The sequence below is a fragment of the Felis catus genome, chromosome A1, assembly GCF_018350175.1.
Source record: "Felis catus isolate Fca126 chromosome A1, F.catus_Fca126_mat1.0, whole genome shotgun sequence".
Taxonomy (NCBI): Eukaryota; Metazoa; Chordata; class Mammalia; order Carnivora; family Felidae; genus Felis; species Felis catus.
The window spans coordinates 32306457-32326043 of NC_058368.1; positions in this window are offsets into that span (position 1 = coordinate 32306457).

Below are 19587 nucleotides of genomic sequence, written 5' to 3' on the forward strand. Positions count from 1 at the left end.
CTCAACATTGTCTTTGATGTGACCCATATAGATGGTGTTTTGCCAACTTTTTATTGTGTCTTGCTGTTAGGGACATGGATTAAAACGAACTGACCAAATTGCAATCCAAACAAGAAAGAATGCTGATAGGCAGGAGGAATCATCTGGAGCATGGATAAAGAGCAGTCTTACTCAGTTATTTTTTCTGTTTTTGCTATTGAAGCCTGTAGTCTAAGATGTCTTTGATCCACAATATTTTTCAGTTAACCCAGTAGTTAAAATCCAGTTGTATGTGATTTATAATTTTCATGTCTATTTGAAAGAGAACCCAGGAGGAGGAACTGTATGGATGCTGTGCTCTTCCAATAGGAAGAAAAAAATCTCTGATAAGAAAATTAATAGCCTAACCCTTTGATATACAGGGGAACCATGAGAATCTTACTATGTTTTGCTATCAGAGCAAATGATTCTTACACCATGAAATATTATCCTACTTATTTCTTTATTCAAAAGTGATCTTTCCTTGTCTGAATCCCTATTGTACATTTTATACTACTCTCACAATATATATGTATAACACTCATGTTACGTTTATATAATGCGTTATATATATATATATTTATGTGTATATACATATAAATATAAAACACTATGTTGATATAATATCAGTGTTATTTAGTCTTGTTTTTTTATTGATGAATTTGTCTTATTTTTTTCAAGTGCCAAAGTGAACATAATTAACCAGTTAAGCCAATGGATCAAACAATTCAACTTTTAATTAATTAAATTTTAAATAGTCACATTAAACTATTAGTTACCATATGAGACAGTATATTCTATATTTCTTTTCATAATATAAAATATTAATATAATTTACTTAAGTCAATCCAATAATTTTAATTTAATACTTTTAATTTTAATAATTAAGTATAAAAAAGAAATCTTGATTTCAAAATTCTGCATTCTTGCTAGATGATGTTTTACAGATGAAGAAAATTATTATCACAAAAATACAAATTGATAGGGGCTCATGCTGTTTTAAACTAATTTAATCAGCTAATTCAACTTCATATTATTTCCAGCTAAAAGATAGAGGAAAAGAGAAATCAAGAGGGAGATGTCTGAATTCTATGATGTTCGAAATAATGACCTTCCTTTATTCCTATAATTAGCTAAAATCATTCAAATGAACTAAAATGGGAGGAAAGTAAATTTGGATAGTTTAGTAAGTTGTTATGCTTCTATGTCTATCTAGTAAAGGAAGTAAAGTATCTTCCTTTAGAAGATAAAAGAAACAAATCTGAACTCACCCTGATGTTGGTTTGACCATTAGAAAGTTAAAATAATCAGATATCACCATTAATTTCTACCAGACAATTTAATTTGCTGGTAAAATTTGGGACAAGAAACATGAGTTTACTTTTGTAGCCAATGCATCTCCTCATCCAACTACCAAGATTACTTGTATAGTTTTTGTGTTTTTTTTTCCCTCTCCCCTGCTTTTTGGACACATTTTTGTTTACTTAGACAAATGATTTGAGCTTTTTTTGTGTGTTTCAGAATTGGAAGGAAAAAATGCAAAGGGGTATGGATAGACACATGGATTGCACTGGGGGAGTTATTTACAGAGATGACAGATGGGTGTTAGAGCATCTCTTCTTCTGTATGTGAGGAAGAGTGAATGGGAAAGAGAGACTTTAGATAAAGTATGCTATATTATATATTATTTTAAAAATGCAAGCCAAAAGATCTATACTATGCAAACTTAATTAGTGTTTGTTGGAATATATATATATATATATATATATATATATATATATGACTGTAGTAGTGTACAGAACATTAATTTAATAAGGTATTTGGCACAATGCAACATCTAAAATAAGTTTAAAGTAATATGGGCTAGAGAAATGGTTTGAACACTTTTTTTTAAGGTTTATTTATTTTTGAGAGAGAGAGAGTATGCATGTGCAGGAACGTGCCCCTCGTGCGAGCAGGGGAAGGGCAGAGAGAGAGGGAGACAGTGATTCCAAAGCAGGCTCTAAGCTGTCAGCTCAAAGCCCCATGTGGGGCTCAAACTTAGGAACCCGACTGTGAGATCATGACCTGAGCCGAAGTCGGATGCTCAACCTCGTGAGCCACCCAGGTGCCTCAGTTTTAAACACTTTTAATTAACAGGAAAGGTTTTATTTTTCCAGAGAAAATAACTGAAGTAACTAAGGTAAAAAAATATCTTACAGGTAAAATCAGAGCTATTCTAGTGGAAGCAGATAAATGTGTACCCATTTGGTGTTCTTTAGTCCTATCCCTCAGCTCCCAGGAGGCTCTAAAATCTCAGATATGATTGGAAACTCCGGTGATAATAGTTTACCATATATATATTTTGAATTCTGGTTTAAAAGAGTGATGATTTTTTAATGTCACCAAATTTAAAGGAGAACCTTCCATCTCTCTTGTTTGCCGTTTTGTTTTCACCTCGATAGACAATACATATACTTTATAGGTTACCTGACACTGAAATACTTAATCCATTAGAAACAGAATGACTAAATAAGATTATCTTTTTAGCCTGTGACAACAGTTGGAAACAAGATTTTTTGTTTGTTTTTTATAAATAAAGTTTTACTGTAACACAGTTATATTCATTCATTATGTACTGCCTCTGGCTGCTTTCCTGCTAAACTATAGAATTGAGTGCCTGCAACAGAAACCTTTAAACCGCAAACACAAAACGTAAAATATTTACCATCTGGCTCTGTACAGAAAAAAAAAAAAAAAAAGCTTTTCAACACCTCTTCTTACCTAAAAAAGACAAGGTGTAAGGTAAAGAGTTTCAGCTATCCCTATTTTGATAGATAGGTAAATCTACCATGAAACCATACACAGTAGTTAATGTGGAAAACAGACTGCAATTTCAGTTGTCTCTAAAATCAAAATGATTCAAGGTTTGAGGTGTTCTCACTCAACATGTAAATATAATTTTTAAATTACATTATTTGAATGAACTTTCTTAATCGAGAAAGCTTCCTTTGGTAGATTAAACCAGGGGTTGGCGAACCATTGCCTGAGGGCCAAATCTACCTTGTAGCTTGTTTTTCTATAGTCTTTAAGCCATACAAAATATTTTTAAAGGATTCTTTTAAAATATAACACAAAAACAAAGAATATATTATAGAGATGGTATGTGGCCAGCAAAACCTACAATTTTTACTATATAACTCTTCAATAAAAAAAAAAAAAGTTGCTCACTTTAGGATAAGACTATCTAGAACTGTGTTTGTGTTCTATACTAGACAAATCATATTGTGAAAAAAAACATATAAACAAATAATACAAAACATAGATTACAAATGAAAATATTTCTCAAAAATGAAAATCTGTAATGGAGCATGCTTATTTTGGACAAGAGACCATTTAGGGAAGTATAGTTTAAGACTTACTGCATTTGGAGATCTCTCTTGCAGACAAGATCCCTATCATTTTGTTGTTTACAGAGCAGAATTAAAGGGCAGAGGCAAATGTGTGAAAGCCACAAATATGCAGACTCTGCCATAATATTAGAAATAATTTTCTAAAATCACTGGGTATCACTTGTAAATCATAGAGAGTTTTCTATTAGTAAGATGACTAAATAGAGTAAAATAATATGACAGTGTAAAATCAGTCTATTAGAAGTGAAATGGGATTAAGGACTCGAACGTACCCTTATCATGTTTTTTCATTTTTAAGAACGCTTTCCACTTTTTGAATATTATTATTTTATCATTATTGTTACATTGTCACTATTGTTTTATAAATGATCTTCACTAACTGTAAATATTAATACATTTTTAGATATTTTTCTTTCCAAATATTTTATAACTTTTTTCTTTTCTTTTCTTTTCTTTTCTTTTCTTTTTTCTTTTCTTTTCTTTTTTTTTTTTTTTTTTTACACATGGAATTTGATTTCTGGCTTCCAAATAGAAGCTTTATCTAAAATGACTGTTCATTCTTGCCCTTTTTTCTATTTAATCACTGACCACTAAAAAGCTGATTGGGAACCTTATGCATACAGAGTGAACTTGTCTTTTTTGAAGATTGACCTGGTCTCTGGTCTTGATACTTTCTCTGAAATCAAGAATGTTTCCCTGAGGGAAACAAACCACAAGAGACTCTTAAGGATAGAGAACAAACTGTGTGTTGACGGAGGGAGGTGGGAGCAGGGGATGAGCTATATGGGTGGTGGGTATTAAGGAGGGCACTTGTTGTGATGAGCACTGGGTGTTGTGTGTGAGAGATGAATCTGAATTCCACTCCTGAAATATTGCACTGTATGTTAACTCTAAAATAAAAAACAAATTAAAAGAGTGTTGGTATTTTTAGGTCTCTTCCATTTTTTTCTTCAGATATCTCCAGAAGACTCTCCCAGTCCTTAGCATGGAAAGTAACAGGTCGGTCTTCCAGAAACCTCTTAGAGGAGTGTCAGAGGAAGGCAAGTGTTTTCAGTATTTAGTACTGAATTGCAGTTTTAACAGCTGGCCTGACTTTCCTCTAGCTGCAGGGATGCCTGAGAATTTGGCTCTTACTTGAACCCTTCTGCAACATTAACTCAAGGACAGTATAAGTACACTACATGCAAGGTAAATTAGGGTTCTTCTCAGTTGTTATATACCAATCCAAGCACCTGTGCCTTGTTACAGATAGTGTTTATTGAGGAACATGTAATTGATAAATAACCCATAATTGATGAGTAATATATAGTTGATGGGATACAGCTCCACCTGGGAATGGGAGCTTGTCATGTACCTCTGAGGGAGCATATGACTAGCAGACTATAAAAACTGAAGGAACTCTAATGCTAATGGCTTCACCCCAAAGGCATCACTCCACCTTGACTCTTCTAGGGGACCAAATACAACGTGATTGAGACATTCAGAGAACATGTCTGAGAGGCCCAAGAATTCTACTACGCTGCTGCTGCATATCCTATTTCCTTTCTCATCTCTAAGTGTTTTGGCAAAGCCTATGTTGTCTTATGAGTTTGGTTGTCAAGTCAGACCCGGGGACCCTGCTGTTGGAGCAGGGTGAACACTGATGAATGTAGACATTTATCTATTCCTGCCACTTACTGTATGATAATGCCTCACCCCAGCCTTAAAGTTAGCCCTATATTACACCCTTCCAGTGTCCCTCCCTTTTGCATTTTTCAAAAAATAAAACATCAAGTTTGCTACGAACAGCCATCAGTCCCACAAACTGGCAGAAGAGATAAGGAGGTTCGACCTCTGCTTAAATAGATTGCTTACCCAATTCTATTTAATCGCACATTTACTTTACTTTCAGGTGCATCTACCATTGTCAATTCCTGGGTATTTGGGTGAATTTATTTTATCAGGTTCTTTCTTTGCTTTACGTTTTGCTGGTTTATCATCCAGCTCAGTTGCCTCTTCTGAGTTACCGCTTGTCCACTTTTTTAAAAAAATTTTTTAACGTTTACTTATTTTTGAGACAGAGAGTGACAGAGCATGAACGGGGGAGGGGCAGAGAGAGAGGGAGACACAGAATAGGAAGCAGGCTCCAGGCTCTGAGCCATCAGCCCAGAGCCCAACGCCGGGCTCGAACTCATGCACCGCAAGATTGTGACCTGAGCTGAAGTCAGACGCTTAACCGACTGAGCCACCCAGGTGCCCCTGTCCATCACTTTTGTAGTTTCCAACATGTGTATTTTTAAATCTTTTTTTGGTCCCATTTGTGTTGATTTTGAATGTATGTTTAAAAAATATTTTTACTATCCTTTTGTTAGGAGGTGGTCCTCATACATTTGCTTCACACATCTCTTTGGCAGGCTTGTAAAGCCTATGGAGTTCTCAAAATAATGATTTAAATTCATGAGATAAAATGTATAAGAATACAACAGAAAGCAACTGTGCTGAAAAGCAGTTATAAAAATATTTTAAACATTTTTACATAAGAATAAATATGTGTCTCCACTCATGCATTAAATAAAAATTTTGAGTTGCAGGTCTAATATCCATCATAATTTGGTAGTGATCAATGTAATCTAAATTCTGGTTCTGCAGTAGATAAAATGTGATATGAAGCTACCCATGATTTTTAATGATAATAAAGCCATAAATATTGCTAATACTACTGGGGTTTGTTGCCTCTACGTGTAATTGAAGGAAAGATCATTTTCAGTTAGAGGTTACTGAAAATAAATATATACATCCAAGTTACAATTCATTCAAGTCCAGGTATTCTGGTTATAAATCCCTGAGTTAGGGGGTCTTCAAGGATGTAGGAACTAAATCTGTGTATCAGTGTTCCACCTTACACAGGAAGTACCATAACTTATATCCATGCAAATAAAAACAACTGCATATTGGTTGAAAACACATTCCAAATGCTAGCAATAATTCACAGTCATTGTATGTGATGTTTCACCACTCTTGTTAAGAAAAGATGCATAATATAAATATATTTAATGGATAATATGTATTATTTTCGATATGTTCATGCAGGTGGAAGGCTACCAGAATAAAGATGCAGTGCTGATATTTAAGCTGAATTGAAATATATTCTTGTTATTAAAAAAGGTCATGCTCCAGTTGTTGAGGTAAGCGGGATGAGAAAAGAAAACATTTGAGGTTGTCATGACTCACATTGTCGAACTTCTAATGTAAAACATCAGAAGGCATGGAGTGCGATTTGCTGGTGCATGAGTATTTTCAAATACATGGGAGAAGGGGCTTTTCTGAACATTTGCCAGTATCTTTGTGGTTTGGGAACAGATTCTTTCCAAGCTGCCATACTACAGTAATGTATTTTTTGTCTTCACCACTATTTATATGGTTAAAAAGAATATGTATATTTATGTATACATGTATATATTTATGTATGTGTATATATATTGGTTTATATTGGTATATGTATGTATATACACACACATAAATATATAAATATTAAATTAAGTGTCTAAAATGCTTAAATCTGTAGCTTTGAGAAGAATAAAAATGTATAGGGACTTCTGGTACAGCCAAAGAGTAATAGACTGGTTTCTCCCAGCTCCTTTCTGCGAAATACAACTAAAATCCTGGAAATAACACATCAGGCAGCTCTGTGGGTGGTGTGAAAATGAACTTCTTTGGCACCCCATAATTGAAGAAACAATACAACAACCGAAGGTTTGTCGTCATCCCATGCAGCAGAAGGAAGAGACCCTGGCTCAGAGTTCTTACAATCACCAACCTGGCAATGACAGGCAACCCAGATAACTTAATGTAACCTCTGGATCAATTGGGAGTCCCTCTGACAACAGGTGAGTCTGACACGACAGGCCTGCTAAAAATTAGTAACCAGGTACAATTTTCTCCTTGTCTGCTGGGTCTCAGACTTCCCTACTTGCCAAAGAGATAATGGGTAACTGGGTTGCATTGGCAAGAGGGGCTCTGATGTTAACAAATGCCCCATGTGTCCTTGTGCCAGAGATATCTATCCTCTACCTAGAGGCACCAGGCTGGCCAGGGAGCTCTGGTAGGGAGGACCACAGCACAAGAACCTATCAGAGAATTGCTTTTCATGCCCCACATCATGGAGGTGGTGCGAGAGGAACAATCCCACCACAGCCAATGTCTAATCAGAGAAGCTTCTCGTCCCTGAAGTCCTGAAATGCATCTCTCCCACTGTATTGGTTTCCTACCACGTTTAAAAGAAGGAACCACATATTTAGTACTGGCACTTAAAACCACATTCTGACAAAAAGGTCATGCAATCGAAGCACCTCTGACTAGTTACAGATAGTGCTTACCAAGTAACATATGACTAATAAATAGCCTATAATTGATGAGTAATATCTAACTGATGAGATGCAGCCCCACCTGGGAATGGGCACTTGTTATATGCCTCCGAGGGAGCACATGACCAGCAGGGTAGTCTCTCATGCTTTCCTCATAATTAATCTTCTAATTTTAGCATCTTTTGAAATCTGGATAGGCTGAGAAGTTTCCAAGACATCAAATCCCGGTTTCTTTTTGCTTAACAGTTCTTCCTCAATTTATTTCATTTCTCTCACATTTTACTAAAAACAGCCAGATGAAACCAGGCTGCATCCTCAACACTTTGCTTAGAAATATCTTCAGCTAAATATCCTTCCTTGTTTATCACATGCAGGTCCTGCTTTCAGTATAACTCTAAGACACAAATCGGCTAAGCTTTGTACCATTATATAGCAAAGATGTACTTCCTCCTTTCCAATAACATATTCCTCCCTCCTTCTGAATCCTCACCAGCAGCAGCTTTAATGTCCATCTTTAATGGCTAGCAACTGTTTTATATCACAATGTATTTTATTTGAAGATATTTTATTCTTATTCCTTATTCTTGAATTTATAAGAAGATACATGTTTTTTCTTCCATGCTCCCACTTCTGCGTTCTCATCAGCAAGGTCCTTAATATTCATATTTTTTTCCAATAGGCTGTTCTTGATTACCTAAATATTCTCTAAGACAATATGCTTTTTATCTGTCTATCTACATTTCCTACTGTGTCCTCACTAGCTTAGTGATTAATATCCATATTTCTACTAACAATCTCTTCAAAGAAATTTAGGCTATTTTTATCATGCTCCTCAAAATCCTTTCAGCCTCTACCCATTACCCAATTTCAAAGTCACTTTCACGTTTTTAGGTATTCGTAATAACAGCATCCCATTTCCATGTACTAAAATGTATTCATTATTCACTGCTACTGTAACGAAGTATCTAAATACAATGCTTTAGAACAAGCCAAATTTATCATCTTACAGTTTGGGGTTCAGAAGTCTTAAAATCAAGATTTAGGCAGGGCTAAATTCCTTGTGAAGGCTCAAGGGGAAAATTATTTCCTTGACTTTTTCAGGTTCTAGGGGAGATCTGAATTTCTTGGCTTGTGACTTCTTCATCCATTTCAAAGTTTACCACCTCAAGATTTATTACCATCTTAAAGATTTATTAGAAGAGGTGTTCTGACACCTCTTCTAATTCCTCTGTCCCCCTCTTCAATCTTACAAGGACCCTTGTGATCATAATGGGCCCACCCAAAAAATCCACCATGCTCTTCCCATCTCCAGGTCCATAACTTAGCCACATCTCCAAAGTCCCTTTGCTATGTAATGTAACATACCGACAGGTCCCAAGGTTAGGATGTAAACGTATTTGAGGGGAACGTATTTTGTCTATCATGCCCACTCAGAGACCCTAGGCAGCCAAACCTGGGGAAAGTCCTTTGTACCCTCAACAACAACCATAGGGGGTCATTGGATCCCCCAGAGATAGAAGATAACTGAAGAAGACCAAAATAGCCTGGCAAAGACTGAAAATTGAAATGTCTTTGGAACCAAAGCATGCAAGTATAGGAGAGGATATGTATGTAAAGCCTAAATAGAGTGTTGGCTGTTAAAAGAAAATATTTAAGTAAACCCCAAGTCAAATGATATAAAAGACAAAAAACAAAATAAAACAATCATCCTGATTAAAAAAAAAAACAAACTGGAAAAAATTACAACACATGTGAACACCAAGATAAATCAGATATTGGAAGTATCAGACGTGTTTGTTTTAAAAACAGTCATCTTTAAACTGTTTCAACAATAAATTAAAAAGTCTCCTAAAACAAATTTAAAATAAAGCTCCTGGCACATAAATACGTTATAAGGAATCAGATGTAAAGTATAGAATAAAAAATACAAAACAGAAAACTCACTCAGTTGGTTCATTAGTAGACTGGAGATGCCAGAGGACAGAATCAGTAAACCTGGAGAAAGATAAACATAATTCACATAATCCAAGCAATTATGAACTGAAAAAAATGTGAACGAAGCCTTAGGGACAATGCGGTAATACACAAGCTCCAACATTTATATCCTCAGAGTAACTGAGGAGAAGAGAAGAAGAGAAGATCTGAAAGGGGATTGAATTCATAGCTACAAACATCTCACATGTAGAGCAATAAAGAAACCACAAATTCAAAAAGCTCATCAAATCTTAAAAGGATACTTTAAAAGAATTACTACCGAGAAATATCATAATTAAATTTTGAAAACTAAAGATAAAAAACAAGTCTGGGAAGCAGCCAGAAAAAAAAATGGCACATTACTTATAGGGGAATATCAATTTTAATAACTGAAGGTTTTCTATTTGAAGTAACAGAGGCAGAAAGAAGTAGTACAATACTCTTTCAATAGCACAACCTCTTCCAGATGTTAAATGAAAATTACTATCAACCATGAATTCTATATTCTTTGAAAATATTCTTCAGGGCTTCCAGCAAAATACATTCTTAGATGAAGATAAACTTTGGTGAAAATGTGTCTGTATCAGACCCCCTCTTAGAGATTGACTAGCTCAAATCCTTGGAAATAAGAATCATATTCTTCACACTAGGGTCTGGGATAAGACCCTCTCCTCTTAATCTCCTTTTCTGATTGGATTCTGTCATTCTGTCTCCTCCTCCCACAGTTTGCGGATCAGATACTCCATAGTCAATCTGTGTAATACTCATCCTCAACAAATGTAACTTGCTTTAGTCGAATATAATTTTTAGGTTCAGTTTTACTGAAGGACAATATTAAAGATATTAAAACAATAAATAAGCTAATCAGTCAAGACCTGCTGTAGTTTTTCTGAGATTGTGCCAGCCAATATAAACTAATATTTCTTAACTTACCACAAAACTTCTTTGAAACCATAGGTAATGAAATGATATTCTGGGTAATATTTATAATGCTTTTGATTAAGAATTAATCTTCTCATGACTTTGAGATGGTTTCATTCATGAGATATGAGTATATTAGAAATATATTTTACACATTATAATTTATGAAGAAATAATCAGATTATTTCTAGCATATCATTGTAATTGCTACTTAGGATGTTTTATAATTATTTACAAGTTCATGGGAACCAAAAGGAGTTGCTGGTGGGTTGATCAGCAAATAATAGTTCAGTTTCCGTATGTGCACAACTGACATTAGAATAGTATATGCCACATAGATTTATCTAATAATAATTATTATAACAAGTAATCATGTAGTACTTACTGTGCACCACAATCTGATCTATGTGGTCCACATCTATGAATTCATTTAATTACTCAGTATGCCTATTTAATGAACAGTGAATCTGTGTCAACACAATCTTTTACAAATATCTTGTAAAAGGTCATGCTTTAATCAGTATTTGTTAACTGCTGTAACAAGCTAGTCTCAAATCTCAGTGAAAAAAAGATAAAAGTTTGGTTTTATTTAGATCAAATTCAGTGATGTTTCTGGTCAGGTGGTTTCCCTAAGAAAAGTGAGGTAGGAGTGAAGGTTACTGGTCACTAGTTTATGCCATCTTATTTTTTAACTGCCATCTTGTGGCTTCAAGTTGACCCAGACATCACTGAGTCAAAGAAATAAGCATGAACAAAGCATATAATACAACTTAATACCGGGACCTGTAATAGACACACATTATATTAGATCTAAGTCCATGGCCTCACCTAGGAGATATGAGATATTAGAAGATATAATAAAATATTGTCCCTAGTATGGCAACTAGTTTCCAGCCAAAGTTTCTTACTATGGAACAGAAATGAGTATCTGGTAGCCATCTAAGTCATCTATAAAATAGGGATGAACCAGAATATAAACTCAGGAATTTGGCTCTAAATACTATGCTATACTATTGTGTCATACTCAAAAATAAGATAATGTATAATTTGTATTTTATAGCGTAATGTGTATTATACTCTAGTATGTAGTATATGCATATACATAATATAGTATAGTATAATAATGTTTGGTATATAATAGGTTTTCAAAAAGGTAAGCTAGTATTGTACTATTAAAGAATTAGTAACATAAATAATGTCAACAAGTTTAAGAATAAAAGGATGATCCATTACAAGGATATCTTATATAATGCAAAGGTATTATGATACTTATGATGAATGAACATAGAATAACTTGGCAGAGAAGTAAAGATTATAAAAAAGAAACAATATGAATGTTAAGACTGAATAATATATATCTAAATTTTTAAGAGAAACAATTCACTGGGTAAGTTTAATAGCATAATATGTGACAGAGTTTATTCTCTGAATTTTAATATAAATCTATAAAATATTAGATTTCATAAATGTTGACTTAGTTTAAGAGTAGTAAGTGGATTATTTAAAGAATGTCATAGTCTTAAGACAATTGGGATCTGATATTTAGTTGGAAAAATTTCCAAAACAATCAGCTTATAACCGGATATTTTGAATAATATGTATAAATATGTACACACATGTATATGTTTAATTTGTCCTGTAAAGGCATATGACAATTTTTCCTCCATCCTTGAAGGATGTCTTCTTCTCAATATCCTTTCATGAAAATATGGAAAATAAAATTTTCTATTTAGTCCCAAATTTGAATTCATTAAAAAGAATTAAAAACCACAAGGTCAATTTTAAGATGGAGAACCCAAAAATATTTTGTGAGAAAGAAACACTGGCTATAATATACAAAATAACTCTGAGATACCTAGGGAAAACCTTTTTTCAATTGCATTTTTCATTACAATATATCTTATGAATGTGGTATAATGCTGAAGGTTATATAAGAAGCAAGAAAAAAAAAGCATGACCTTAAAATGGTTTGCCCTTTACAGAATTCTGATGATATGCATTTGCAATTGTGTAGCATTTAATTTGTGGCAGCTTTTAAGAAGAAACTATATACACATACATAAAATAAGTATAAAAGATACAAGAAAGTGTCATATACACCTTGATTTTTTTGTGTAAAACCATACACATATGATTACTGAAAAAATTCAACTGAATATCTTGATATTTATATTAAAGATACCAAAGTCAGATTTTGAATTAAAATTTCATCTAGAAAATTGGAATAATTTTGGTATAATCTAACTCTGGATTAAAATTTAATAAATTCATATATATATGTGTGTGTATATATATATATGTGTGTATATATTATATATTATATATATAGGTATATATTATATACCTAGTTTAAGCCCCACATAGGGCTCTGGGCTGACAGCGCAGAGCCTGCTTGGGATTCTCTCTCTCTCACTCTCTCTCTGCACCTCCCCAGCTCATGTGTATGTGCTCTCTCTCTCTCAAAAAGAAATAAACTTTTAAAAAATGTATATTCATTGGCTAAAATAAAAACTCAAGAAATAACATGTGATGGTGAGAATGTGGAGAAAAAGGAACCCTCATGCACTGTTGGTGGGGATGCAAACTGGTGCAGCCACTATGCAGAACAGCATGGAGTTTCCTCGAAAAATTAGAAGTAGAATTACCATATGATCCAGTAATTCCACTGGGTATTTACCCAAAGAACACAAAAACACTAATTTAAAAGATACATGCATTTTTATGTTTGTTGCAATATTATTTACAATAGCCAAATGATGGAAGCAGCCCAAGGGTCCATCCATGGATGAATGGATAAAGTGGTATATACATACAATGGAATATGATTCATCCATAAAAAGTGAAATCTTGCCATTTGTAAAAACATGGATAGATCTAGAGAGTAAGATCTAGATAGAGCTCAGTGAGGTAAGTCAGTCAAAGTAAAACAAATGTGATTTCACTCATATGTGGAATTTAGGAAACAAAACAAATGGACAAACAAAAAAGGAGATAAGCCTAAAAACAGATCCTTAACTATAGAGAACAAACTGATTACCAGGGGGGAGATGGATGGGGACATGAGTGAAATAGGTGATGGGGATTAAAGAGTACATTTATCATGATAAGCGTGGAGTAATGTTATAGCATTGTTTAATCACTGGTACTCTGAAACTAATGTAACACTATGTTAACTATTCTTGAATTAATTAAAAAAAGAGAAATATATATTCTCAACAATTTATAATCAAATTAAAACATTTACATTTGATTCTTATACAATATTATAAAATTCGAGGACTTCCTAGGACATGTAGAAAGAATTTTCTGTATGAATATGACTATTTCTCTAATCAAAACCAAGATGAAAATCTATATGTTTAAGACTGAGAACAGATAAGTAATCTTAGTAAACAATAAAGGAAATTTATGTTTCTAGTAACAGAAGTATATATTTGAGATTCAACTGGAAGATTCATGTCAAAAAATTTTAACTACTTCATTGAGGCATGACTGACATACAAAAAGACTTACATATTTAATGTATACAATTTGATGAGATTGTAGATATGTACATACCTGTGAAACCATCACCACAGTCTGTCATAAACATGTCCATCACTCCAAAAGTTTCCTTTCACCCTCTTTATTATTATTTTAGTTTTTGTGATACAAACACTTAATATAATATCTACCCTCTTAGAAAAATTCTGTGTATATAATATAGTATTGTTAACTATAGGCACTATGCTGTACAGTAAAACACTAGGATTCATTTATCTTTTACAGTTGCAGCTTTGTGCCATTTGACTAATACTCTGTTTCTCCCTACCTCCTGGCCTTGGCAACCTACTATCTGCTTCTATGAGTTTGAGTATTTTAGATCCCTCATATGAGCGGTATTATGTAATATTTGTCCTACTGTTTCTGTCTTAGCATAATATCCTCTATGTTCATCCATGTTGTCATAAATGACAGCAATTACTTCTTCTTTAAAGCTGAGTAATATTTCATTATATTTATACTCACATATATATATACTGCATTTTCTTTATTCAATCTACCCATCAATAGACATTTAGGTTGTTTCCATGTCTTGGTTATTGTGAATAATACTGCAATGAACATGGAAGTTCAGATACCTCTTTGAACTCCTGCTTTCAGTTCCTTTGAATATATACCCGTTAATGTCATTGCTGAGTCATATGGTAGTTCTAGTTTTAATCTTTGAGAATGTCCATTATCCATAGTAGCTGCACAAATTTACATTCCCACCAACAGTGTACAAAGGTCCCCTATTCTCCACATCCTTGCAATCACTTTTCTTTCTCTCCTTTTTTCTTCCCACCCTCCCTTTCTCCTTTCTTTCTTTCTTCCCTTCCTTCCTTCTTTCTTTTCTGTTTTCTTTTCATTTTCCTTGCCTTGCCTTTTCTTTCTCTACCTTTCTTTCTTTCTTTCTTTCTTTCTTTCTTTCTTTCTTTTCTTTTCTTTTCTTTTTTCTTTTCTTTTTTTTATTTTCTTTTCTTTCTTTCTTTCTTTCTTTCTTTCTTTCTTTCTTTCTTTCTTCTTTCTTTCTTTCTTCTTTCTCTTTCCTCTTCTTTCTTTCCAACAGCCATCCTAAGAGGTGTGAGGTGATATCTCATTGTGGTTCTGATTTGCATTTCCCTAATGATTACTGATGTTCAGTTCCTTTTATGTATCATTGGCCATTTGTATATCTTCTTTGGAGAGTATCTATCCAGTCCCTCTGACCTTTTTTAATCAGGTTGTCTATTATTTTGCTATTGTAGGAGTTTCTTAAATATTTTGGATATTAAATCTTTATCAGATCAATGGTTTGCAAAATTTTCTCTCACTTTGTACTTTGACTTCTCATTGTTTTGCATGTTTCCTTTGCTGCTCACAGGCATTTAACTTGATGATATTCTACTTGTCTATTTTTTCTTTTGTTACTCATGCTTTGGTGTCACAAGTCAAATTTTTAATTATTTTAAATAGACATACCTAAAAGTAAATGCTAGCGTTATAGGGAATGAGAAAGGAAAACAAAGGAGACTTTGATATAAAATACGAACATAGAAATAACAGGAAAAAAAGGAGAGAGAAATGACAGCTGCAAGATAAAGGTAACATAACAGTAATAAACATTCCTGTTTCTGAATTAAAAAAAAAAAAGGACAATCTGGAAAGTGCTGCATACATTGAAGATTTTGTAGCCATTTGGTGGTAGGTAGGAGAGAGTGGGCTGTTCTCCAGGTTCCTCTGCTATAGAGTTGTAAAGGTGAGATATTTTTGGAATCTGCGAGAAAATTCCCTTCTTAGCTGTACTGTTCATACTGTTAATCTTCTAAAGAAATCCAACTGTTCTTTCTCTTACCGCCAACATACTTAATTATTGTTGCATAGAGCAAAACAACGATAAGATCTAACAAAACAGATGGCTCAGCGTTGCCAGAAAACGAATGTTTTACCATGAATTTTTATAAGACAGAGAAGAAAGTACAATTTTGTTTAAAATGGCCAAGACAAATCAATATTTTTACAATGCTTATACATATACATTGTAGTGATTATTGTACTCTAAGATAATCTCATATTTCTTCAAATATGCTTTTCTAAGTACTTTATAAAGCATAAAGAATATACAAATCATTTCAAAAGGATGGCATACTTAAGAATACTTGCTTGTTCATGGTTATAGCCAACTTACTGGGTAATGTTCCTTTGTATTATTGTATACCATCTTTGAAAATCAACCTGTAAGCTGGAGTTTTAATTAAATTAGTTTGGACTTTAAGACTGCAGAATTCTTTGTATTTATTGAATGTATTTTCCATGTTAATTTCTAATCTATTAATTATTAAATGAAAATTAAGTATTATAGGCAATATGTTATATATTAATATATTAATATTCTATATTATAACAGGTAGTACACAGATTGATGATAAATGGCCTTGTTCTATGGAGAATTACTCCCCAATGGGGGAGGTTGACATATAAATTGGCAATGTACATTTTATTAAATTATTAGTTAAGTACGAAGTTAGAGGTAAAACTTGGGGAGCACAAACGTTGGGACACTAATGTCAAAATAAGAGGTCCATGAAAGACTTTCATATATATATGTTGACATATTTATGTTTTATAGGGAAATGGACCTCTTATCAAGGCAGAGATAGATGGAAATGAATTCAAGTCTGTAGGAAGACCATCAGAAAAAGCACCAGTGCATTTTAATATATGGTGTAGGTAGCCAGACACAAACATGTAATACTCAAGGAGAAGAATATTAAGAAATACAGCTGAAGAGATAAGTAGTCTTGAGTCCTGTTGGGCCTTGTTTGACATGTAATATATTAAGTTTTACTCTGTTGGTGGATAGAGAGCAATAAACATGTATAGAGGAATAAAATGAACTACTTGGTTATAATATGAAAAGAGTTTAAGGGAGATAGAACTGAAATCAGAATAGATTAAATTTAGGTGTACCTGAGTCTCTTAGTTGGTTGAGCATCCGACTCTTGGTTTCTGCTCAGATCATGATTCTAGGGTCATGGAATCGAGCCCCACATCCGGCTCAATGCTCTGAGTGTGGAGCCTGCTTAAGATTCTCTCTTTCCGCTCCCCCCACCACCACTTCTCCCTCACTCACTCTCACACTCTGTCCCTCAAGAAAAAAAAAAAAAAAGGAAAAATAGATTAAATGTAGGTTAATAGTGATATATATATGCTGTATGATCAGTAAATGAATAAACAACTGAAAGAAAGCAGATTATATATATATGTATACATATATATATATGTGTACATGTATACATGTGTGTGTGTGTGTATATATATATATATATATATATATATATATATATCTCACACCACTGTGGACTAAATAGAATTGTACATCTTTATTTTGTTATTACTTTTTAATTTATTTTTCAAAAGAGATAACAAACAAACAAACATATAAGGTCTTCAGATGAAGAATCTGAAACTCAGAAAATTTGGGTGACATTTCTGAGGACACACAAGAATTAAAGTCAGAATCTGCACTTCCAAAACAATTTGTTTTCCATGCTACTGTTTTCCCCATTGAATTATTTTAAAAATGATTTAAAATTTATCTTTTCAGGAAAGAGTTTTTCTATAAGTATGTAGTAGTCATTTTAGGTAATTTTAATGTACGTACAATGGGATTTTAAATCATTTATTCTGTTCAAACAGATTGCTAGATTTCATTGATAGCTTAACATTTTATAAAATAAACCATCTGTAGACTATCTTCTAATCATTTGTAAAATCATATGATAGTCTTTATTATAAAATTAACACTGATAGTTTAACACTCAATGACTTCTTAAGCAAATGTTATTATCAGAATTTTTCTATAATTATTTAAAAACCTTACGATCAAAATCCCATGCATATTAATTAAACCACATGAGAGTAGTCTCTTCCTAAAAAATACAGAAGAATGGTTAAGTGGATTTTAATTCATTTACCTAAATTTTTATTGATTTTATTTATGTTTATTTATATTCAAACAGTAAGAAAAGCTGGGGAAATACATTAATTATTAATGATTCTAAATCATAATATAAAGCTTACACACACATTTTTAATGAAACAATTGTGTGCTAATATTTATTTTAGTGTTGAGTTCATCATACACCTCATTTAAACACTTTTTTTTTTATCTATGAAAGGCACCACAGTTACCTATTTTAGTCTTTAGTTTTTGCTTCTTCCTATCACCTCTTTCAGTCTAGAAACTTTAATAGATGCCTATTCTAATGTGTTTATATGATGTGGTAGGTTATCATTGAAAAATGTAAGTAGTAGTGGTTTGGTATATATCTGTTTTAATTTGTGTTAATGTTATTGTGATAGAAATTACATTCAATTTGATACTTATTTTATTTCCTTGATGATATCTGGGTTGCCACTATCTCACTGCTACCATAACTAAAGCTTCAATGAACACCCAGGTGTGCATCTGTCTGGGGACCTGTGTGAGAGCTTTGCTGCAGTACATAACAAGTAGAAGTACCAAGTAGAAGAATTGTTATCTCATAGGGAATGAGCAATTTTTATTTTATTATTATTATTTTTATCTTAGGGTGAAAGAGCACACGAGCTGGGGAGAGGGGCAGAGGGAGAGAGACAGAGAATCCCTATCAGGTTCTGCACTCAGCACAGAGCCTGACTGAGGACCCTGGGATTACAACCCTGGGATCCCAACCCACGCCAAAGTCAAGAATCAGATACTCAACTGACTAAGCCATTCAGGCTCCCCAGGAATGAACATTTTTAATTTCACTGCCAGATTGGTTCCTAGATTGGCCATATGAGTTCAAGGAAGACATGAGTCTCCATATTCCCCCAGACATTGATATACACTTATTTTTACATTTAGGCAATCTTTTGTATATTAACTGGATCTTACGGTTGATTAAAATTACATTTTTCCTGGATGCTAGTGAAGTTAAGCCTCTCAATTAACATTTATATATGTGTGTGCAGGATATGTATGTATGTATGTATGCATAGATTTAAATAAATAATTGCATTGATGAAAAATCTAAAAACAAAATCAATGCCAAAGATCAAAACAAAATTGTTTTTGGTTTCAGGTTTCCATATTTTTAATCTGTAGAAGTACCTATATTGCCTTGTAGGTTTAAGATTTTATATGCATCTTCTCCAGAATGTGACTTACTTATTAACACCATCTATAATATTCCACATGAAGCAGATATAATTAACATTAATGAATTCAAATCTGTAGAGTTTTATGACTTGTACTTTGGGTTTCTTTTAGAACTATTCACCTGAATGTGACAAAGATATTTTTCTGTTTTCTTCTACTATATTTTAAATTTGTCTTTCCTATTTTTAGTCTTCTTTCCACCTGGAGGACACATTTGTACAAGGTGTAAAGAGTCCTTTATTTTAGTCCATGT